At 47.6% G+C, this 21,178-nt stretch overlaps 1 pseudogene; it reads left to right on the forward strand.

The window, feature by feature from the left end:
- The first annotated feature begins 12,235 nt into the window (after positions 1 to 12,235).
- Positions 12,236 to 20,495, forward strand: LOC124670883 (annotated as a pseudogene).
- The last annotated feature ends 683 nt before the right edge of the window (positions 20,496 to 21,178 follow it).

The raw sequence follows: 21,178 nt of genomic DNA on the forward strand, positions 1-21,178 counted from the left end.
GCAATGAACGAGATGGGGTAGAAATTAATAAATCACTTACGTAACGTAGCAACCGATGATAGATTTGTCGAGGTCGCGCAGATTGAACAAGCTGGAACAATTCACTCGAGAGGAATTTGTACTCGCAACGTTTGAAGTGATGCACATATTTAACTTCCGCATAGATATAGTCTTTGGCGTTTTCATGTTTTATGTAACCCTTGTACCAATTTAGCAGACCTTTCATTTGTCGAGGTAGATCCTCTTCCTCGCGCAGTGCTCGATGAGAGGGCCATTCTTCACATATGTAAATACTACGTCCTTCATTGGCGCCTCATCAAGGCCTAACATGCACGAAGAGTGATACCTAACTCGGCCGCTTGTTCTCTGGCACTCGTTACAGTCAATCCATGTGCTGCCGCTGCTGCTATGATATCGGGGCATCCGGACCGGCGGCTTGCACTATGAGCGGGGCGATCGATTGTTTACTTTGTTCCCCGAGCTGGGCAACTTCTTTTCCCCTTTCTAATTTTTTCTCGGCCTCCAAGGCTTTCTTCTCCGCCAACTCTTTGTTCCTCTTGAACTCGAGTGCTTGCCTACGAAGTTCACGTAAATAGTCGTCGAGCAGATTCTTCGCGGCTTGGGACGGTGTGTTCAAAAATGACTTAGCCCACTTCTTTTGCTCATCAGAAAATACTGGCTTGGGCTCGCCCTCTCTTTTCTTCTTGCACTCCTCCTTCCATTTCTCATGCTGAGCAGCCACGGCCGCTGCATTTTCCTCGACACTAAGTTCCCAAGGCCTCGGGATGAGAGGCTTCAGTGATGGCTCTGGTATCTTTGTTTTCTTAGGTACATAAGGGTCCGGGTTAATAACCCAGGACTGCTTCGCTTCTTCGCCGGAGGTGGATTGGGGGCGGTACCGGTGTCCGATCACCCGCCGGACAAGGACCGGGGGCGGCGTCGTCGGCTGACGTGAATGAGGTGTATTAGGTGAAGCACCACCGCCACCGTCACCGCCACCGCCACCGTCACCGCCACCGCCACCGTCACCGCCACCGCCACCGCCACCGTCACCGCCACCGCCACCACCACCACCGTACGGGGTGGACTTGTTGGCGCCTGCCCGGAAACTTGATAAATTTCTTCGCCATAGAATGAACCGGCGCTTGACATCTCCAAGTCTTTTCACCCCTTCGGGTGTAGCAATGTCAATGTCCAGGTCCTCAAACCCTTGGACTATCTCCTCCACCGTCACACGAGCATAGCCATCTTGAATGGGGTTGTTGTGGTGGAGTGCTCCAGTGGTAAAGCACTGCCGATGGCTACCTTCATGGACATGTTCCCGATAGGATAATACGGATGACATGCTTTCATCTCCTTTATATCGTCCACGGGGTAGCGAGGAGGCTCCGGTGCAAGAACCTCGACCACCGGCCGAGGCTCCGGTGCAGTAATTTCGATCGTCGGTGCACCAGCCCGGTGAGGCCTCCGTGGAAGCCACGCTGCTTCTTCTCCGCCGCTGGCTTCCGAGATCCATTGGATGATCTTCATGCTGCGCCCGAGCCGCATCTCTTTCGGCGACTAGTACACTCACGGTTTTCTTCATCACATCCATTTCCGTTACCAACTTCGCCACAACATCTCGCATCCCGATCCATCTTTCTCTTACGGCTTCCGTAACCGTACGGGTCATCTTTCCGGGGGAACCCTAGTTTCCACGAAATGTCCCCGGCATGCCTCGTACACGTCCTCCGTGTTCGGGATTCCCGAGGGCTTTTGTCGGGCGTCGTTCTCTCGTTGAACCTGATCCTCCCCTCTTGAGCATCCCTCATTGCCTCAATAAGGTTTTGGGTGGGTGTAATTATTTTGCCCTGGTAAACACACTCCCCGTCTCCGGGTTCGCCGATCCCCCATGCCCGTACCACCAGCTTTTGGCCCTTGGGTCCCATCCCTCCGTACACTGGACGGATTCCTCGCGCCCTCGCTCGTTTCTCCATCTTCTCCCACTTAGGCTGCCAAAAGCGATACCCTCCCGGCCCCATTTTATGATTGTACTCCTTCTTGGCCGCATTTTCCTTATTTTTTTCGATAGTTCAAGGAACTGCTCCGATTTCTTTTGCTTCACAAATTCTGGCCAATCATGTTGCAGCTTTCTCATATTGTCCTTTGAAATCCGGAGTCTTGCCCTGGTTGACAAAGTCATGGGCTAGATTTTGCTTGTATTTCCGAATGCGTTGGCCATCCTAGAAAGAGCGAACTGTTTGACTAGCTTGCGCCTCTTCTTGTTTTCCGCAATCTTGTTACCCTCCTCATCGTATTTGCGGTATTCCGGAGGTAGAACGAAATGTTCCATAAGCTTGTTGAAGCAATCTTTTTTTCTCTCTTATCGACAAAAGTGAAACCAACACGTGCCTTCTTTGGCTCATTCCACTCCTCGGCGGGTGATCGAGACGTTGTCTCTAACAACGGCTCCGCATTGGCCGACAAACTTGGTGGCGTTCTTGTCGGGCTCCGACGGCCTGCCGGTTGCTTCGTCGACAACATCGATGGTGCATGTTTCTCCTGCTTTCATCGTCTTGGTTGCGCCACGCTTTGACGACGTACTCGATTTTTTCGACGATCCGGCCGAGGGCTAAAATAAGAAAGAGAGTCGCGCGCGTTAGTACACACACATTTATTCAAATCAGTTAGTTGTATCACCAGACGCTCAATATGTATATATATATATATATATATATATATATATATATATATATATATATATATATATATATATATACCTCGGCGCCGGAGGTGGTTGCTACTTCCAATTGAAGATCGTCGTTTATCGACGTTTCTTCGGCATCATCTGCTTGCTGACGGCGCCCTTCATCTTCACACTCAAGGTTCGAGATAAGAAGAGATATCATCTTCTTCTTCTCCAGCTTCAGCACAAAAGGAATATCGCCTTTTATGATGCCGAACATATGGTCTTCAGCGTCCGGATCATAGTTGTCCGGAATCGGGTCAGCTCTATCGTCCGCCATATGTCGATCCTGAAAACATGTAGTCAAAACAAATTAATTAAGTGAAGAAGGGGCGGTGGCGGTGGCGAAAGGGCGGTGGCAAAAAGGAGGGGCCGGCGAGCTGGAAGGGGTTGGGAGAGGGTGTCGCGGAAGAGCGCGAGACGGGGCGGTAGACGACGGCGTCACGGAGAGGGAGGCGTATGCGGAGGGGGCGACGAGGGGCTCGCTCCCCCTCGCATACGCGCGGTGGCGGTGGTGAAAGGGCGGTGGCGAAAGGGCGGTGGCGGTGCCGAGGACACATAACCCTCGCGCGGTGGTTAAGTTATGTGTCCTCGGCGCCCTAGTGCGTGTGTGTGGCACGCCGTCCTAATGCGTGTGTGTGGCGCGCGCCCCGGCCGGCCTTCGGGCCTCCGTCTCCCCCCTAGATCTAGTACGTTTTATTAAGTCAAGATTTTAAGTCAAAATTATTAAGTCAAAAAAGTCAAAATTTTAAGTCTCAAATTACAAGTCTTCTTTTAGTTTTTTAAGTCTCAAAATTTTAACTCTCAATTATTTAGTTAATTTTAAGTCTCAAATTTTAAGTCTAAAATTTTAAGTCTCAAATTTTTAAGCCTCCCTCTCCCCCTGTCTGTGTGGCGCGCGCGCGACGGCGCCGGTGGGGAAGGACGACGGTACGGGGACGAAAAGTCGACGAGCACGGCGGGTCCGCGTGTCGAGCACGTACGGTGGTTTTTTCGGCCGGGCGCCCTTCTTCCTCTCTCTGTGCGCGCGTCTCTGGCGGTGTCGTACGGTGGTTGTGCGGGGTCGCGGTGTTTTTTTGGAAAAATTTGTTAAATGAAGATTTTTTGTTAAGTGAAGATTTTTTGTTAAGTGAAGATTTTTGTTAAGTGAAGATTAATTTTTTGTTAAGTGAAAATTTTACATTTTTGTTACTAATTCGTTCGACGGTGGCGTCTCGAAATTAACAAGAACTAAAACTAAAAAAAAAGAAAAAAAATTGGCCGGTGGCCGCGCGCCCCTACTGTGGCCGGCGCGCCTCTCTCTGGCCGGCGGCGCGCCTCTCTCTGGCCGGTGGCGCGCGCGGCGGCTGCGGCGACACGGCGCGGCACGGGCGGCGGCGGCGGCGACATGGCGCGGCGGCTGCGGCGACACGGCGCGGCGCGGGCACGGGCGCGGCGGCGGCGGTTTGGATCCTTACGGGCTACGGAGAGCTGGTGGCGGCGGTCGATGGCACGCGGTGGCGGCGGTCGATGGCGCGCGGCGGGTGGCGGCGGTCGATGGCGCGCGGCGGCGTCTGCGTCGAGGAGGCGTCGGCGGCGTCGTCGAGGCGGCAGAGATCGTCTCTCAGTACACGAACGGGCGGAGGAAGAAGAGAACTGGCGCGGCCGTTCGGCCGCGCGATACTTATAGCTTGAGGGATTTAGTCGCGGTTGGGGTCACCAACCGCGACTAAAGGCTACCCTTTAGTCGCGGTTGGTGACCCCAACCGCGACTAAAGCCTTTTTTCGCCCCATTTGAGGTTCCCGCGGAAAATGACCTTTAGTCGCGGTTGGCCCGGCCAACCGCGACTAAAGGCTTTTTTCGAAATTATTTCATTTCAGAAATGTTTAGAATACATATAATATATCAAAAAATTCATAAAAATAAAACTAATTCAATTCAAAATTTTAAAAATACAAATAATACATCAATAAATTCAGAAAAATAAAACTAATTCAATTCAAAATATTAAAAATACAAATTATATATCAAAAAATTAAGAAAAATAAAACTAATTCATTTCAAAATGTTTAGAATACATATAATATATCAAAAAATTCATAAAAATAAAACTAATTCAATTCAAAATTTTTAAAATACATATAATATATCAATAAATTCATAAAAATAAAACTAATTCAATTCAAAATCTTAAAAGTACAAATAATATATCAAAAAATTCATAAAAATAAAACTAATTCAAATAAAACTAATTCATTTCAATATGTTAAAAATACAAATAATATATCAAAAAACTAAGAAAAATAAAACTAATTCAATTCAAAATGTTTAAAATACATATAATATATCAAAAAATTCATAAAAATAAAACTAATTCAATTCAAAATCTTAAAAATACAAATAATATATCAAAAAATTCATAAAAATAAAACTAATTCAATTCAAAATCTTAAAAATACAAATAATATATCAAAAAATTCAGAAAAATAAAACTAATTCAATTCAAAATTTTAAAACCCCCTCTTCCCGCCTCTTTCCGCCGACCCCTCTTCCCTCCTCGTCTTCCCGCCATTTCTTCCCCGTCTTCCCGCCTCTTTCTTCCCGCCAATTGTTTCCCGCCAATTTCTTTCGGCCTCTTTCTTCCCGCCAATTTTTCCCGCCAATTTCTTCCCGCCACTTTCTCCCCGCCTCTTTTCTTCCCGCGTCCTGTCTTCCCGCTCCCATTTTTCCCGCCATTTGTCACTACATATAGGTAGCCCGCCTTGGCCAGCATCACATCTCTACAATCTCTCATCACTCTCTCATGGCTTCCACCGCACCCACTCTAACCTACCAGCAGGTGGAGGAGCTTTGCGCCTCGAACTACCCTTGCCCTCCGGGCTACCGCGTCCCTCGCCGGCCGGAGCCTAAGCGCCGGCGGCGTGCCGGTCCCTCCCGTCCCTCGTGGTACCGCGCGCCGGGCGGCCATTACGAACCACTACTACCTCGACCTCACGCCGGAGCAGCGGATGAATCCCCGTTGGCATCCCGATAACCAAGCATACTTGGGACGCCTTCTTCATCAATCGGCGTGAGAGGGCGCTCGCCGAGTATGAGGAGGACGGTCTGCCTCCCGGAAACTTCCACGAGGCCGGCCGTCGGCTATGGTGGTACGGCCGGACTCCGCGAGCGTCATGGACTACATCACGGCCGGCGATATCCCCCGCCTGCGCTACCCTCGGTTCGAGCCACGAGCGCCGCCCGACGACAGCCGACGACAGCAGCGACGACGACGCCGGCAACTTAGAAGGCGACGACTACCAGTACAACGGCGGCGGCTATGAAGACTACGAGTATACATATTATACGCCTAGGCAGGAGTATGACTAAATCACTCCAAATTTCATGTATGCAGGAGTATGACTTAGTCACTCCAAATTTCCTGTATGAAGAAGTATGACTTAGTCACTCCAAATTTCATGTATGCATGCAGGAGTATGACTTAGTCACTCCAAATTTCATGTATCATCAGTGCTATCTCGAGTCAATTGAATCATTCGAAAATGGACACCAAACACATCACGGGTAATATAATTCACATGATTCATTCAACAAAGTTTGGTACAATAAATTATTACACATCATTTCTTCCCTTGTGTCCCCGCTTGCTTACGATTGTGCCGTATCCATGGAGCATCCTCATCATTTAACTTAATGCTTGGGTCGGTGTTCACTTTGAAGGGCGGAATTTCAGCAAACATATTATAATCTTCTCGACATGTCCGTCTTGTCCTCCACTCCCACGATGTTTCTTTTCCCCGAAAGAACAATGTGGCGCTTTGGATCATCGCATGATGTACTGATCGTTTTCTTATCTTTCCGTTTCCTCGATTTGCTACTCATGTCCTTCACATAGAAAACCTGAGCGACATCTTTCGCTAGGACGAATGGTTCGTCAAGATAACCAAGATTGTTGAAATCCACCATTGTCATTCCGTATTGCTGGTCCACCTTTACCCCACCTCATGTTAGCTTGAACCATTTGCACCGGAACAAAGGGACCCTAAAGGAGGGTCCATAGTCAAGTTCCCATATCTCCTCTATGTAACCATAATATGTGACCTTTTGCCCATTCTCGGTTCGTTGCATCAAAGCGGACACCACTGTTTTGGTTGGTGCTCTTTTTATCTTGGGCGATCGTGTAAAATGTATTCCCATTTATCTCGTACCCTTGGAAAGTCGTTATAGTCGAAGATGGTGTCTTGGCCAACATGTACAGCTGATCTACAACCTTATTGTCACTCATTAAATGTTTTCTCAACCAACTGCCGAAAGTCTCCATGTGGGCCTTCCTAATCCAGGATTCAGGCTTTCCAGGGTTGTCCGAGCGTAAAATATTCTTGTGTTTCTCAAAGTACGGAGCCACCAAGCTGGAATTGGTCAGAACTGTGTGGTGTGCTTCGATCGAGAGAATGGCCGTCCATACATATCATTGATTTCCTTCCGATCGTGCCTTTTCCACTTAGTCTCCCCTCGTGCCGCGATCGAGGAAGACCAATCGGCTTAAGGTCGGGAACAAAGTCAACACAAAACTCAATTACCTCCTCATTTCCATAGCCCTTGGCGATGCTTCCTTCTGGCCTAGCACGGTTACGAACATATTTCTTTAATACTCCCATGAACCTCTCGAAGGGGAACATATTGTGTAGAAATACAGGACCGAGAATGGAAATCTCATCAACTAGGTGAACCAGGAGGTGCGTCATAATATTGAAGAAGGATGGCGGGAACACCAACTCGAAACTGACAAGACATTGGATCACATCGTTCTGTAACCGTGGTAGAACTTCGGATTGATTACCTTCCGAGAGATTGCATTGAGGAATGCACATAGCTTCACAATGGCTACTCGAACATTTTCCGGCGAGAGCCCCTCAAAGCAATCGGAAGCAATTGCGTCATAATCACGTGGCGGTCGTGAGACTTCGGGTTTTGGAACTTTTTCTCCGCCATGTTGATTATTCCCTTTATATTGGACGAGAATCCTGACGGGACCTTCATACTGCTCAGGCATTCAAAAAAGATGACCTTCTCTTCTTTGGTCGGAGCGTAGCTGGCACGACCTTGAAACCGTTCCGGATGCAGGTCATCAGGGTCTTTCAAACTTTGCTGGTCCTGCCGTGCTTCCTTTGTATCATTTGACTTCCCATACACGCCCAAGAAGCTTAGGATGTTCACGCAAATATTCTTCGTAACGTGCATCACGTCGATTGCGGAGCGGACTTCTAGGACTTTCCAATATTCTAGCTCCCGAATATAGATTTCTTCTTCCACATGGCTACCTGCCCGTCGGCTCCCTTCGGAACTGATTGTCCGCCGAGACCCTTTCCAAAGATGACTTTCAAACCCTTGACCATATCAAATACCTCAGCACCGAGTAGTGTTCCGCGAGCTTCGGCCGGTGATCCGCCTTGCCGTTGTAATGCTTGCCTTTCTTTCTTACTTGGATGACCTTTCGGAAGAAATCGACGATGCCCAAGGTACACGTTCTTCTTACAATTTGGCAAATGTACACTTTCGGTCTCATGTAAGCAGTGCGTGCATGCATTGTATCCCTTATTTGACGAGTCCCGAAAGGTTACTAAGAGCAGGCCAATCGTTGATGGTTACGAAAAGCAACGCTCGTAGGTCAAATTCCTCTTCTTTGTGCTCATCCCACACACGGACACCAGGTCTGCCCCACAGCTGTAAAAGTTCATCAACTAATGGCCTTAGGTACACATCGATGTCGTTGTCGGGTTGCTTCGGACCTTGGATGAGCACTGGCATCATAATGAACTTCCGTTTCATGCACAACCAAGGAGGAAGGTTGTAGATGCATAGAGTCACGGGCCAGGTACTATGGCTGGAGCTCTGCTCGCCAAAAGGATTCATGCCATCCGTACTTAGACCAAATCTTATGTTCCTTGCGTCGGCTGCAAAATCTTTGAACTCTCCGTCGATCTTTCTCCATTGCGTTCCATCCGCGGGGTGTCTCAACTCCCCGTCCGACTTACGGTCCTCTTTGTGCCATCGCAATAACTTGGCATGCTCTTTGTTCCCGAACGGACGTTTCAACCGTGGTATTATAGGAGCATACCACATCACCTTGGCGGGAACCCTCTTCCCGGGTTTCGGCCCTCAACATCGTCACCGGGGTCATCGCCTCGATCTTATAACGCAATGCGGTGCATACCGGGCATTCATTCAAATTCTCGTATTCACCGCGGTAGAGGATGCAGTCGTTGATGCATGCATGTATCTTCGGAACCTCTAAACCTAGAGGGCGGACAACCTTCTTTGCTTCGTACGTAGTGGCGGGCAACTCGTTATTCTTTGGAAACATATTCTTCAACATTTTCAGCAAGTTTTCAAATGCCGAGTCAGCTACACCTGCCTGTGCCTTCCATCTCAGCAAATCCGAGTGTGCAGCCCAGCTTTTTCGGACCATCATCGCATCCGGGGTACGGCGCCTTCCTGTGATCCTCTAACATGCGATCCAAATTCTCCCTCTCTTTTTCGGTTCGCAGCGTCTCCATGCATCGGCAATGGTCCGACCAAGATCATCAACGGGATCATCACGTGCCTCTTCTTCACCTTCCCCTTCACCTTCAGCATCCTCCATGAAAGTATCACCGAAATGAGAAAGATAGCTTTCATCATTGAAATCATCCCCTTCTTCATCTTCTTCCATTATAACCCCTCTTTCTCCATGCTTGGTCCAACAATTATAGCTTGGCATGAAACCGTGCCGAAGCAGGTGCATGTGAACATCTCTTGAGGAAGAGTAACCCTTCCGATTCTTACACTTAACACATGGACAGATAACAAAACCCCCTGCTTGTTCGCATTAGCCACTACGAGGAAATCTTTCAAACCCGCACTGAACTCGCCGGAGAGTCGGTTACCGTACATCCATTGCCGATTCATCTGCATTATTATAATATAAAATATATAATTAACCATCATGCATTAGTTAAACTAACTAGCTACAAACAATATAAATTAAACAATGAACTACACACACATGCATATTTTATCAATGACACATCAAAGGTTCAAGTTGCTAACCGCGATCGAGGAGGAAAAAATAAATGAGAAAGCTCAAGTGTGACTCCAACACTTCATATCATGTTTGTTTCATGCTCTTGGGGCATTTCATCAAACACCTTATGTGCATAAGAGGAACCAAAAGCAAACCTAACACTCACTTGTGAAGTTTGTGAAGAGAATGGCTCCAAATGGCTAAGTGTTGGCTGCTGGATGGGTATATATAGGGGAGGGGCTTTAGTCCCGGTTGGCTCGGCCAACCGCGACTAAAGGCCTTCGGGCACCTTAGTCGCGGTTGGCTGGCCAACCGCGACTAAAGCCCCCACGTGCACCAGCCGGCCACCGTGCGCCACGGGCCCGGAGCCTTTGGTCGCGGTTCGCCACACGAACCGCGACTAAAGACCCCATTAGTCGCGGTTCCTTTACCTTCGCGACTTATGGGGCTTCCCGGAAGCCTGTTTTTCCACCAGTGCAAGTGCACAAAGGTGTAGATGGCACAAACCACAAACTGCTTTCGTGATGGATAGCGGCAATACCGCAACACCAGAAGCAGGTGCAGTGCCTGTGGCCTGCTACAGTTTGCCACCACGCGATGTCGCTTCTCTTCGGCGGCACGCATCGGTCCGGAGTCTTCCTTCTCCTTTTTGTGGCATCTTCCTCCATTCGTCCATAGACTTTGACCTGACCTGGGGGAGGGCGAGGATAGCTTCAGCTGCACACAACTCATGGATAAGGGGGCCTGAGCTTCAAATTGGGTGTTCGTTGATGCGGATTAGGCCGCCGGCCATTTCGTCTGATACTGTGATGTTTACAGGGGAAACAGGGAAAGGTACGTGCGTGCCGAAGTTTGGAAGTGTGTAACCTTAGATCAAACCAGGGCAACAAGTTACCCAAGTTCCAAAGGTCAGCGTTTTGTCGCTTCAGAGAACAGAGAAAGGGCGGCAACATTCTACATGCATATATGTCATCGTCGGAATCACCTCAAGCTACTCCAACCTGGAATTAGAACTCCGGTTTTAACGGAACTTCTCTTTTGTCAAGACACCAACGGGGCAGCGGCAGCAACATACGAGCATTACAGTCGGTCCCCCATTCGGCTTCCGGCGCTAGCCTTTAGCCGGTCGAATGGGGGGCATCGGCGCGAAGTTTTCTATAGGGGGAGGGGGAGGGGGCTGTTTCCCCATACGCGTCCCCAAACGGCCTTCCAAATTGGTCAGACCGGCCCACTCCTTTGCATGTTTTTTAGGAGGCATCTTCTAGCCTACCATGGCGGGCGCTCCCTTGTCTTGGCCCGCTTCTCTGGCTTCTTCAACGGCGGTGCGCCATCGTCGACGAAGGCGTTGTGCCGGCCGTTGAATTTTTTTTAGGGGAGTAGCAACAAAATGGACGGCGATTTTGGGCGAGGAGGCTAGCATCGCAGTGTAGTGATGAACTCGTGGGCGCCATCATCGGCTTGGGGGATCCTTTGTCTGGCCCCGGCTTGGGGGCTCCTTTGTTTGGCCCCGCGCCATCAGGAGTGGGTCGTCCGACCACTTTGGGAGGCATTCTTCTAGCCTCCCCACGGCGGGCGCTCTTTTGTATGGCCCCGCTTTTTTGGCTTCTTCAACGGTGGCGCGCCATCGTCGGCGGAGGCGTTGCGCGGGCCGTTGAATTTCTTTTCTTCGGCGCCATGGCGTGGTGGAGTGCAAGCGGCGGGGCAGGAAATAGGGGGAAACAAAGAAGGAGAGGCCTTTTTTTGTGGAGGGAAATCGGTACTGTCTCGTCGACAACCTTGTCCCGCGTCGTTTTCGCCTCCTGCCGACGCCCCCTCGCCCTCCTATGAGAGTGGGCTAGTAGCGCCAGCAGCAAAATCGGGTAATACCAGCCCAAAAATAACTTTAAAGAGACCGACTAGAAGCAAAACAAGCGCCGACGCCCCCAAAGCCGTTTGGGGGGCTTTGTGGGCCGACTGGAGATGCTCTAAGTTAATTTTCTTTAGGGGAGCACCAACAGAAAGTTTTATTTATTTATTTTTGAGAGTCAGCGGCAATAGAAGTGAGACTGGTCTGGTTACAACTCGGCGGTGCTAACCATCACCCCTTAGCGATGGTTTATAATCATCGCTAAGGGGAATATTAGTGGGCCTGGCCCATTAGTTCGGTTATTTCAAAATTTTCCAGATTCGAAAAATTGCTTAGATTTCAAATTTGCCCAGATTCAAAATTTACTCAGATTTGAAATTTGCTAAGATTAAAAAATTGCTTACTTTAAAAATTTGTTTGAATTTGAATTTTCTTAAGTTTAAATTTTGCTCCACTTTAAAATTTGTTAAAACAAAAAAAAAGAAAAAAATCAAAAAATCGCAGAAAAACCAAAAAAAAAAACGAAACCCAGGAAAAACCAAAAAACTTGACGAAAACCGAAAAACCGAGGCCTACAGGCTCACTGCATGATGTGGGCCGCGGCCGAAAAACTCCCCGCGGATGAAACCACGCGGGCCATGGTCGGTAACCATCACCCACTCCCCGATCCTCGTCGAGTCCAGTCCATGTCCATCCAAAAGCCTCAACAGCGCTCTCCTCCGCCATGGCGCCGCGGCCAGTCCCGATCGCGGCGACGGCGACGAACCTCTTCGCCTCTTCGGGGAGCCCATTGAGGCGCACCCGCCGTGGTTCCGGCCAGAGACATTCCCCCGCGCGGGGTTCTACCCGGACGCCTACGTCGCCGAGCTCCGCTCCTACTTGCCCCTCGAGAGCCTCGCCGCCGAGCTCCGCGCCCACCTCGCCGCCCTCCGCGCCGTGCTCGTCGGCCTCATCAACTGCGACTGCGCCGACTTCTTTGCCCTCAGCGCGTGCCTCAAGGGCGTCGACGCCGCCACGGCGCGCATGCGCGCCTTGCTCCTCGCACGTCGTCTCCAAGGTCCGCTCCCAGAGTGCTCTTCCTTCTTTAACGCCAATGCAGCTAGTTCCTCTGTTACAGTTAATTTTATCCCTGCTTACAGATGATCTATCCCATTCCTGTTTTTTCGAGGGTACTATCGCATTCCTCTTGAAACAGCAATGTAGCTTATTCCTCTGTAGCAGTTAGCGCTGGTGGACCCGACCGCAAAACTAGATATCTGCCATTCTCTGTTATCCCTGTGTACAGATGAATCGTCTCAGTCCTGACTTTTTTTTTCAATCACTGAGTATAAATGATCATATGCCATTGCAAACTTCTTGAAATTTGCGACATATCGTAATGCTAGTATAATTGATGTTATGACATTGCCTACTTATCGAATTAAGAATGCAGAACTTTTTTCGGATGACTGAAAATACAGCTACGGTTTGAAGCATTGGCCATCCATATTTTTCCATCAAGGTTGGCACTGAAGCAAGTCTGATACTTGTCTACCAATTTGTACCTGCCATCGTTTGCCAGTTGTTCCTGAAATTTAAATGCTAGTTCATCAAATTTATGAGATATATGCCACCGGTTGACTAGAACTTTATCCTGCATGCAAATGTTCCATGGCCTTCCTGTCTAAATTTTCATCACTTAGTAAGTTAGTATAAATAATCACGTCTTTGCATGCATATTGAAGGTTGCGACGAACCGGAATGCTGAATTGTTTTTCCAATGTCAGAAGTAACTGCTCTGCCTTGTAATTAGTTGATCATCTAGAATTATTTCGACAAAGCAAGTTTGATACGTGGTTACCGAATTGCTTTAGCCCATGTCCTGTTGTTTCTGAAACCTAATGGTTCATTTTGTTCATTCAGGTTGAGAAACTAATCAAGGAATTACCAACAGCACCATCTGGTTCATCAAATTTTGAGGTTGGTTCAGTTGATAAGGGGTACATTGGCAATGACACTAATGTGGAGGCAGGGACTGATTTCAGAGAAACAAAAAGCATTCTCTTAGAAAAAATCGTCAGCGAGATGAACCGGCTCAAATTCTACATCAGCCACGCACATGTTTGTGTCAACAGATACTGCTGGTCCTAAGGAACTTCTAAACTCTAACATGTCTATTCATGCTGTTGAAACAAACCACTTATAAAATTGAAATGCAAAATGAATACAGCTAGTTCCGCATGATAGGCTTGGTACGAAAGTGCCAACCTGATTTTGTATTTGTAGCACTCATTTTATTTCCAACTGGATAGTTCATATACATTTTAATGCAACATATTTATGATTCTTATTCTGTTACATTATGGCAGTATAGAACCTTCCTTTTATTGAGAACATGGAGAAGAGGGTCCAAAGCGCTACAAAACTACTTGATGGTGGCTTGGAGCGTTGCTTTGTGGTTGGTCTAGAACATCAGGATGCAAAAGTGATATACAACTGCATGCGCGCTTATGCTGGTATTGACAACACATCTTCTGAGAAAATTGTTCCTCAAAACTATCCAAAAGCTGTTTCTGGGGTTTCTTCTGGTGATCTGGCGGATGATTATCAGTGGATAATGCAATGTACAGAAAAAGACTGCAAATTTATTTTGGAAATATCTTCATCAGGTAATCTGTTAAAATAATTACTTTGAAGCTAAATGCTGCATATGGGCTTAGATTGATTTACATCTTATTAGCTCTTCTTTCATTTGCAGCAAACTCTGGACTCCATATTTTTGATTTTCTTGCAAATTCAGTACTTAAAGAAGCCCATTCTGCAATCATGAAAAGAAAACCTGGGGCCTGTTCTCCTGGAAAACCTAAAGAGTTCCTGAAAAACTATAAAGCGAGCTTAAGGTTTCTTGATTTTCTTGAAGGTATTCTTGATTATGATATGAGTGGGGTTTTTTGTAACATTTGGTCTGCTAAAATCTACTACAATACTAAGCTGTTTGCAAAGCCTGCCTGTGTATGTGTAAGGTAGTGAGATTACATTGTAACGACACAGAGTTGCCGAGCTCAACACATATGCATCTCTAAATTCTAGGATTGATGCTTACGATTACTCGAGGTCATGGTTGACCTATTATTTTTTCTGTAGGCTACTGCTCTTAAAAGTCTGCTGTAACAAAGTTCCGTTCTGAGCCTACTTACATAGATTTCATGCGACTGTGGCACGTTAATGTCTACTTTTCCCTGAGGTAAGCATACATATCTCCATTAGTGTTAGACACACTTGAGAGCTAGGTTTCTAATATATATCTACTGGTTCAACTACACCAGATTCCAGGAAATTGCTGGCGGTCTTGATTCTGCTCTTACAGCCACAATTAGCCCTATTTGAATGAATGAGAATCAAATGAAGCAGAAGTCATTGTTGTTGAAGCAAAGTATTAAGCTCTTAGAAAGTTTGCACTCCTGATGGAGTGATGAGGTTCTCGTTTTCTCTCACTCTGATAAATTCCTCCGTTTGTCGCTGCAGCTTATTTCAAGGTATAACTGTCACAAAGGATATTTGTTTACCTTACTGTTTCACGAGTTAACAACTGGAGACTGACCTTTTGTTTTCCTCCATCTCCATGTACAACAAGGTATACAACATGGCTTTCTTCTGGTCTGGCTGCACGTAAAGCTACTGATGGGAGATCAAGCTCTGCTGCAGATTCTGAGTGGGCACTGTCTGGACCTGTCGAGGATCTCATATATGTATGTCGAATCTACAAAAGTCTTTGAACTCTTACCATGTCATTTCAGTGATTAAGACCTAGCACTTCTGAATGTTACCATCTTAGCTGTGTACACTGTGTGTTACTCTTGTCGGTTATGCTTCATCTGAAGTTAGTGGATTTACTAAATTAAGTTGACAATAAGTTGTATAGTTGAAACCATGCTAAAGACTTAGTGTTCAGCATTCAGCGTGCTGAGTAGTTGACTGCTTGTACTTTTAGCTTAACCAGCATCATATGTGGCGGGGTTAGTTCAGAAAATAATCTGTAGTTGGTAGCACATCATGTTGACACTTACAAGGCAACAAAAGGGCATGGCTGTAATGTTCTTTTGCATGTGAACTGAAATAACTGTTCCACTGTAAATATTACTAAATCTATGCAGCTTCCCTGTTTTCTTCCCCCTACTTCAGTAATCCTTGTTACACCCTGATTATGCTGCAAACCAATGCTGAGCAGATCGCATAGAAGTTTATATGTTTGACATATTAGATTTTTTCATGAAAATGTTACATTCATTGATTCATAGGTAATGCATGATGTAAATGCTGTAATTGGCGAGCTTTCAGAATCAGGCAACTATTTGGGACATGTAAACCGATTGCTAGCATCATGCCCCATCTAAATACTTACCCTTGTGAAACAAAGTATATTGCAAGCTGTTGGACCTTTGAAGGAGTTGTTGCCTGGCATAATGGATGTCATGATTGGGGTCATAGTTAAAAGGTCTAATGAGGTGAGTGGACGAATGTCCCAACACAAGGGCACACTAGTGTCGTCATACATATCTGTTGTTCTGGCATGAAATATTTATGTATATAGAAGCTAATGGTACATCTGTAAATAAATTTATTTAGTGCATCATTTAAAACTGTGTTCTTTGCTTCTTTTTGTTATCTGATTGCAATTGTTTTTTGGGGATTGGCTGTAGGATCTGAAACACCTCAAGGGAATTACAGCCACATATAGGATGACCAATAAACTTCCTGTGAGGCATTCTTCATATGTATCTGGTATTTTGCATCCACTCAAGGTGAATTACCTTCATGTTTTGTGCTTTTCTACTTAGCACCAAAGGTCAACTGAAGTCTAAGGTTCTATGATGCCTTGTTTACAAAAAGTACTTATTAAACTTCCTGGAAATTATGTTTGTCCCTAATAAAAGCCTGTTTTTAACCTTTGGCAAGTGGAACTTTCCTGAATACTGTTAAATAACAAAAAAGCTGGCTGAGAGTGTTCTTCTTTAGAGGCACTGAAATTTGGCTTAAGTTATGGAGGGGATAACTTTAGTATATGTATGTGATGATATGGCTTTTGTGTTCAAATAATAACATTTTAGCTTATGATTTTGAGTTTGTTGCTCTTGTCTAAGCAAATAGGTCATATTGCAATACTAGCTTTATGATCTGCATTTTAGTTATGGTCATGCGCCTATTTTTTTTTTATTTTTTTTTTTGAACGGTTCAACGGTAGGGCAAACACCCACCTGAAACTTTTTCATAATATTCAAAACACAGGCGAGATACAACGGAATGAGCACAAAGTTATTACAGGGGACACACGGGGGAAACTCACGCACACACGAGGCTAAACGAGCGAGTTTAAGGCCTCACACACGCTCGCACACCAAGCTTCCACGGGCAGACGGGGCAGTTTCTTGGGGAGGCGATTGAGCCAGAGCATGCAGTGGGCGCTGACCATGGATGAGAGTTGTCGAGGCGGGGTCAGGACATTGTCGAACACCTTGCGGTTCCTGCTCTTCCAAACGATCCAAAGGACGAGCAGGATGGCGGTGTGTCGCGTTGCGTCATGGAGGTGAATCATTGGTGCCCCGAAGATATCACAGATGCCTTCGAGATCGTTAGCAACAGCAGTGGCCGGCACACCCAACGCGGCCCGAAGTGGGCCGAGTCGGGGGCAAGAGAACAACATATGGTGCAGCTCTTCAGGGGCGGAGCAGAACGGACATGCATCGGAGGTGAGGCAGCCTAGGCGATGGAGGAAAGCACGCGTTCTGGTGTTGCCGTGGCGAGCGATCCAGAAAAAGATCCGGACCTTCGTCGGTGCGAAATTACCCCAGTTCACGTTGTTGAGCGGGAGTGAAACTCCAGAGATCAGTAGGAGGTTATAGACGTCAGAAGACCGGAAGGCGCCACCACCGGGGAGACTGCGGGCATCAATATCACCAGCAAGGCGAACCTCACGCATGGCCGCAGAGACAACATCGAGCTCCATCTCTGCCACGGCTGTCAATCGAGGTTGGAGCGGGAGGAGTAGCCCGGAGGCATGCAGAGCGTCAGCGACGGAGATCGTGGGCTGGGTGCAGTGCGAGAACAACGCGGGGAGGCGGGCGAACAGGGGGCCAGCATTGTGCCAGTTGTCTAGCCAGAAGGAGACAGTGACGCCAGACCCCGCGGCAACGACCGTGAGCTGGCGGTAGAGAGCGAACACTTTCTTGAAGGTGCGCCAAATGGGGGTGTCAAGAGCGGATGGGGCCTGAGCGATGCCAAACTCCCCGTACCAGCGGCGTACCCAACGCGCCCATGGGGTGATTTCGCCAGAGAACAACTTATGCACGAATTTCATGAGCAAGCACAGGTTCTGGCAGCGCAGGTCGCGGACGCCAAGGCCCCCCTCAGAACGTGGCCTGCAAACCTCGCGCCACGCAACCTGGCAGTCACCCCCTGAGTATTGAGACCGTCCTTTCCAGAGCATACCGCGCCGCGGCCGGTCTGCACGGTCGACGGTGGTGCCGTGAAGGAGGATCACAGACATGGCGTGTGATGGGAGCGCGGAGAGCACGGCATCAGTTAGGATGAGGCGGCCGCCAGAGGGAAGGAGCGAACCTTTCCACCCAGGGGCGCGCTTCTCCAGCTTGACAACAAGGTGGTCGAGGTCGCAGACACGCAGCTTAGACGAGGTGAGCGGCAACCCGAGGTACCTCTGGGGGAAAGCAGCTAACGGGCAGCCAAAGATGGCAGCTAGAGAGCTTGCGTCCCCATCGGGCACATGGATGGGCACGAACGCGGATTTGGCGAAGTTGATAGCGAGGCCCGTCGCCCGAGAGAAGGACTCCAGGAGGCAGCGGGCGCGCCGGAGCTGGGCGTCATCCGCGCGGAGAAGCAGAAGCGTGTCGTCGGCGTATTGAATCACCGGACACGGCAGATCATCTACAAGAGGGTGCCTCAGCCGCACATCGGAGGTGTCGCCAACAATGAGCTCTTGCAGGACATCGGCGACGATATCGAACAGATACGGCGACAGGGGGTCTCCCTGACGTAGGCCACGTCTGCAGTCAATCCATCGGCCTGGGACGCCGTTGAGAAGCACGGCTGCGCGCCCTGTCCGCAGGATGACACGAACCCAGCTGCGGAAAGTGGAGCTAAAACCACGGGCACCAAGGATCTGGTCGAGCGCATCCCAGTCCACTGAGTCGAACGCCTTGCGAAAGTCCAGCTTTAGCACGATGGTGGGCGTTTTTCTTTTGAAATTGTCAGTGATATTCCGCCCTCTGATGAAACCCGACTGATCCAGTGAAACGAGCTCCGGCATAAACGGCTGCACCCTGTTGGTGATCATCTTGCAAAGCAGCTTCAGGACGGTGCTCTGGAGAGAAATTGGCCGGAACCCGTCGGCTGTGGCAACGTCATCACGTTTGGGCAGGAGCACAATGAGGGCCTGGTTGAGGGGTTGCAAGCTTGAATGACCGCAGTGGAACACCTCGAAAAAACGGAGGAGATCTTTCTTGACCACCGGCCAAAAACGCTTGAAGAACCCGGGGCTAAAACCGTCAGGCCCAGGGGCAGCATCAGAGCGCAGGCGGGAGAGGGCGCGGAAAGCTTCTTCTTCGGTGAACGGGGCGTCGAGGCCAGAGAGTGATGGCAGTGGAGAATACATCGCGCGTAAGTCGAAGTCGAAAGAGGAGCCGACAGAGGAGCCCATGAGGCCAGTGTAGAAGTCAGACAGAACTCTCTCCTTTGCTTCGTGAGTGTAAATAGGCGCGCTGCCGTTGTATAGGACATGGATCTTGTTCTTGCGTAGACGGGCAGAAGCACACGCGTGGAAAAACCGAGTATTCTCATCTCCAAGCTTGCAGTAACGAATCGCGTAGCGCTGGCGCCAATAGATGATCATGCGCCTATTTTATTTGATGAAAATTATGTCTCTTTAACATGCAATTTATTTGAAACTTTTCCTTTATCTTCTTAGGTGTTTCTTGAAGGAGAGCGGGTGAATTATTTATCAGAGGATGATAAAATTAAATTGTGCTGTGGTTCCACAGACAAGATGACTGCATTTTATTTCGACATGGTATCTGAAGTAGTCAATGTGGTAAGCAATAAGTGCCTACCTGCCCATGAAATGTCGATTCTTCTCACAAGTTAGTAAGATTAATTCTTTCTAATATGAAGGCAAGGAAAACTGAGTCTTCGTTGCAAAGACTGCGCCAAGGTGCACAAAGAAGAGTAGGAGCCAGTACTGATTCCTCAGATAATATCATATCCGACACCGACAAGATCTGCATGCAGCTATTTCTTGATATTCAGGTTCGCCAACTGTCTTTCACCCACATTCTCCAAAGGATATAGATTCTGTGCATTGTTTGTAACACTTTATATTTGTAAATTCATCTTTCATTAACTGAATTTTCTGGGTATCTTTTTTTGTTTGTTTCTTCAGTGCACAATCGTGTATCCTTTACCACTTCGTTCTAACCTGATTTCCTATTTTCTGCATGAGACACTCAAAACCATTAGCAATCTCTGACTATACACATATAAAATCTTGCACAATCGTGTATCCTTTACCACTTCGTTCTAACCTGATTTCCTATTTTCTGCATGAGACACTCAAAACCATTAGCAATCTCTGACTATACACATATAAAATCTTGCATGTGGGATGATAGAGAAGATAGCAGCCTATGTGATTAAACGTGGTATAAGTACCAGAGTTATAATTGATGCACCTATCGCTGACATGTTCTTTCACATGCATTTTTTTTGGGCAGGAATATGCACGGAATCTTTGCACACTAGGAATAGACACAGGAGGAATCGACTCTTACATAGCTCTATGGCAGTGCGTTGCCCCTAAAGACAAACAAGATACCATCCAGTTTTGATGTAAAGACATTGTTCGTACATAGAGATGTGCCTATAGGGTCCTTCGAATTGCGTAGACATGTCTGATGTTCATTAGGTTCGAAATTCGTATGACGTATATGTGGAGCACTGGGTTTTGATCGCCTGGGTCGTCCTATTGTTTCTAACGCTAAATTAAAAGATACAAGCGAGAAGCGTTTGCTTGGCTTTCAATTAACAAAAAAACATGGAAATACAAAAGCCATTACAATGCCTGCCATCACTGGGCGCACATGTCAGAATAATGGTTAGATTGGCTAACCGAAGCTATCCGAGTTTTCTGTCACGCTGTCAATCTAGGACAGTGGTTATTTGTGCAAAAATGAAAACAGGTGGTATTTTAAGTCATGTTATTAATTGTGGTGTTTTTTTAATTTATCGTATTATTGATTTTCTGGACTCAAAGATGTGATGTGATTGTTTGTGTGGAAGTTCTAGACATTCACCTTTGAAATATTGTCAAGCATGTTAGTGGGACAACTACTGGTAGGTCGTTGATAATTAAACTGAAACGACGATATAAGACGGTGCTTGAAGATGGCTTGCTTGCATTCCTTGTGCGCGGAAGGTGACTATTGCGTCTCACAATGTCTCGCTCGGTTGCTCCGGATTATTGCAGCGATGAGCATGATGGCTCCGCGAGGACCGAGAAATGACTGTCACATCTAAGGG

The sequence above is a fragment of the Lolium rigidum genome, chromosome 7 (genome assembly GCF_022539505.1).
Source record: "Lolium rigidum isolate FL_2022 chromosome 7, APGP_CSIRO_Lrig_0.1, whole genome shotgun sequence".
Lineage (NCBI taxonomy): Eukaryota > Viridiplantae > Streptophyta > Magnoliopsida > Poales > Poaceae > Lolium > Lolium rigidum.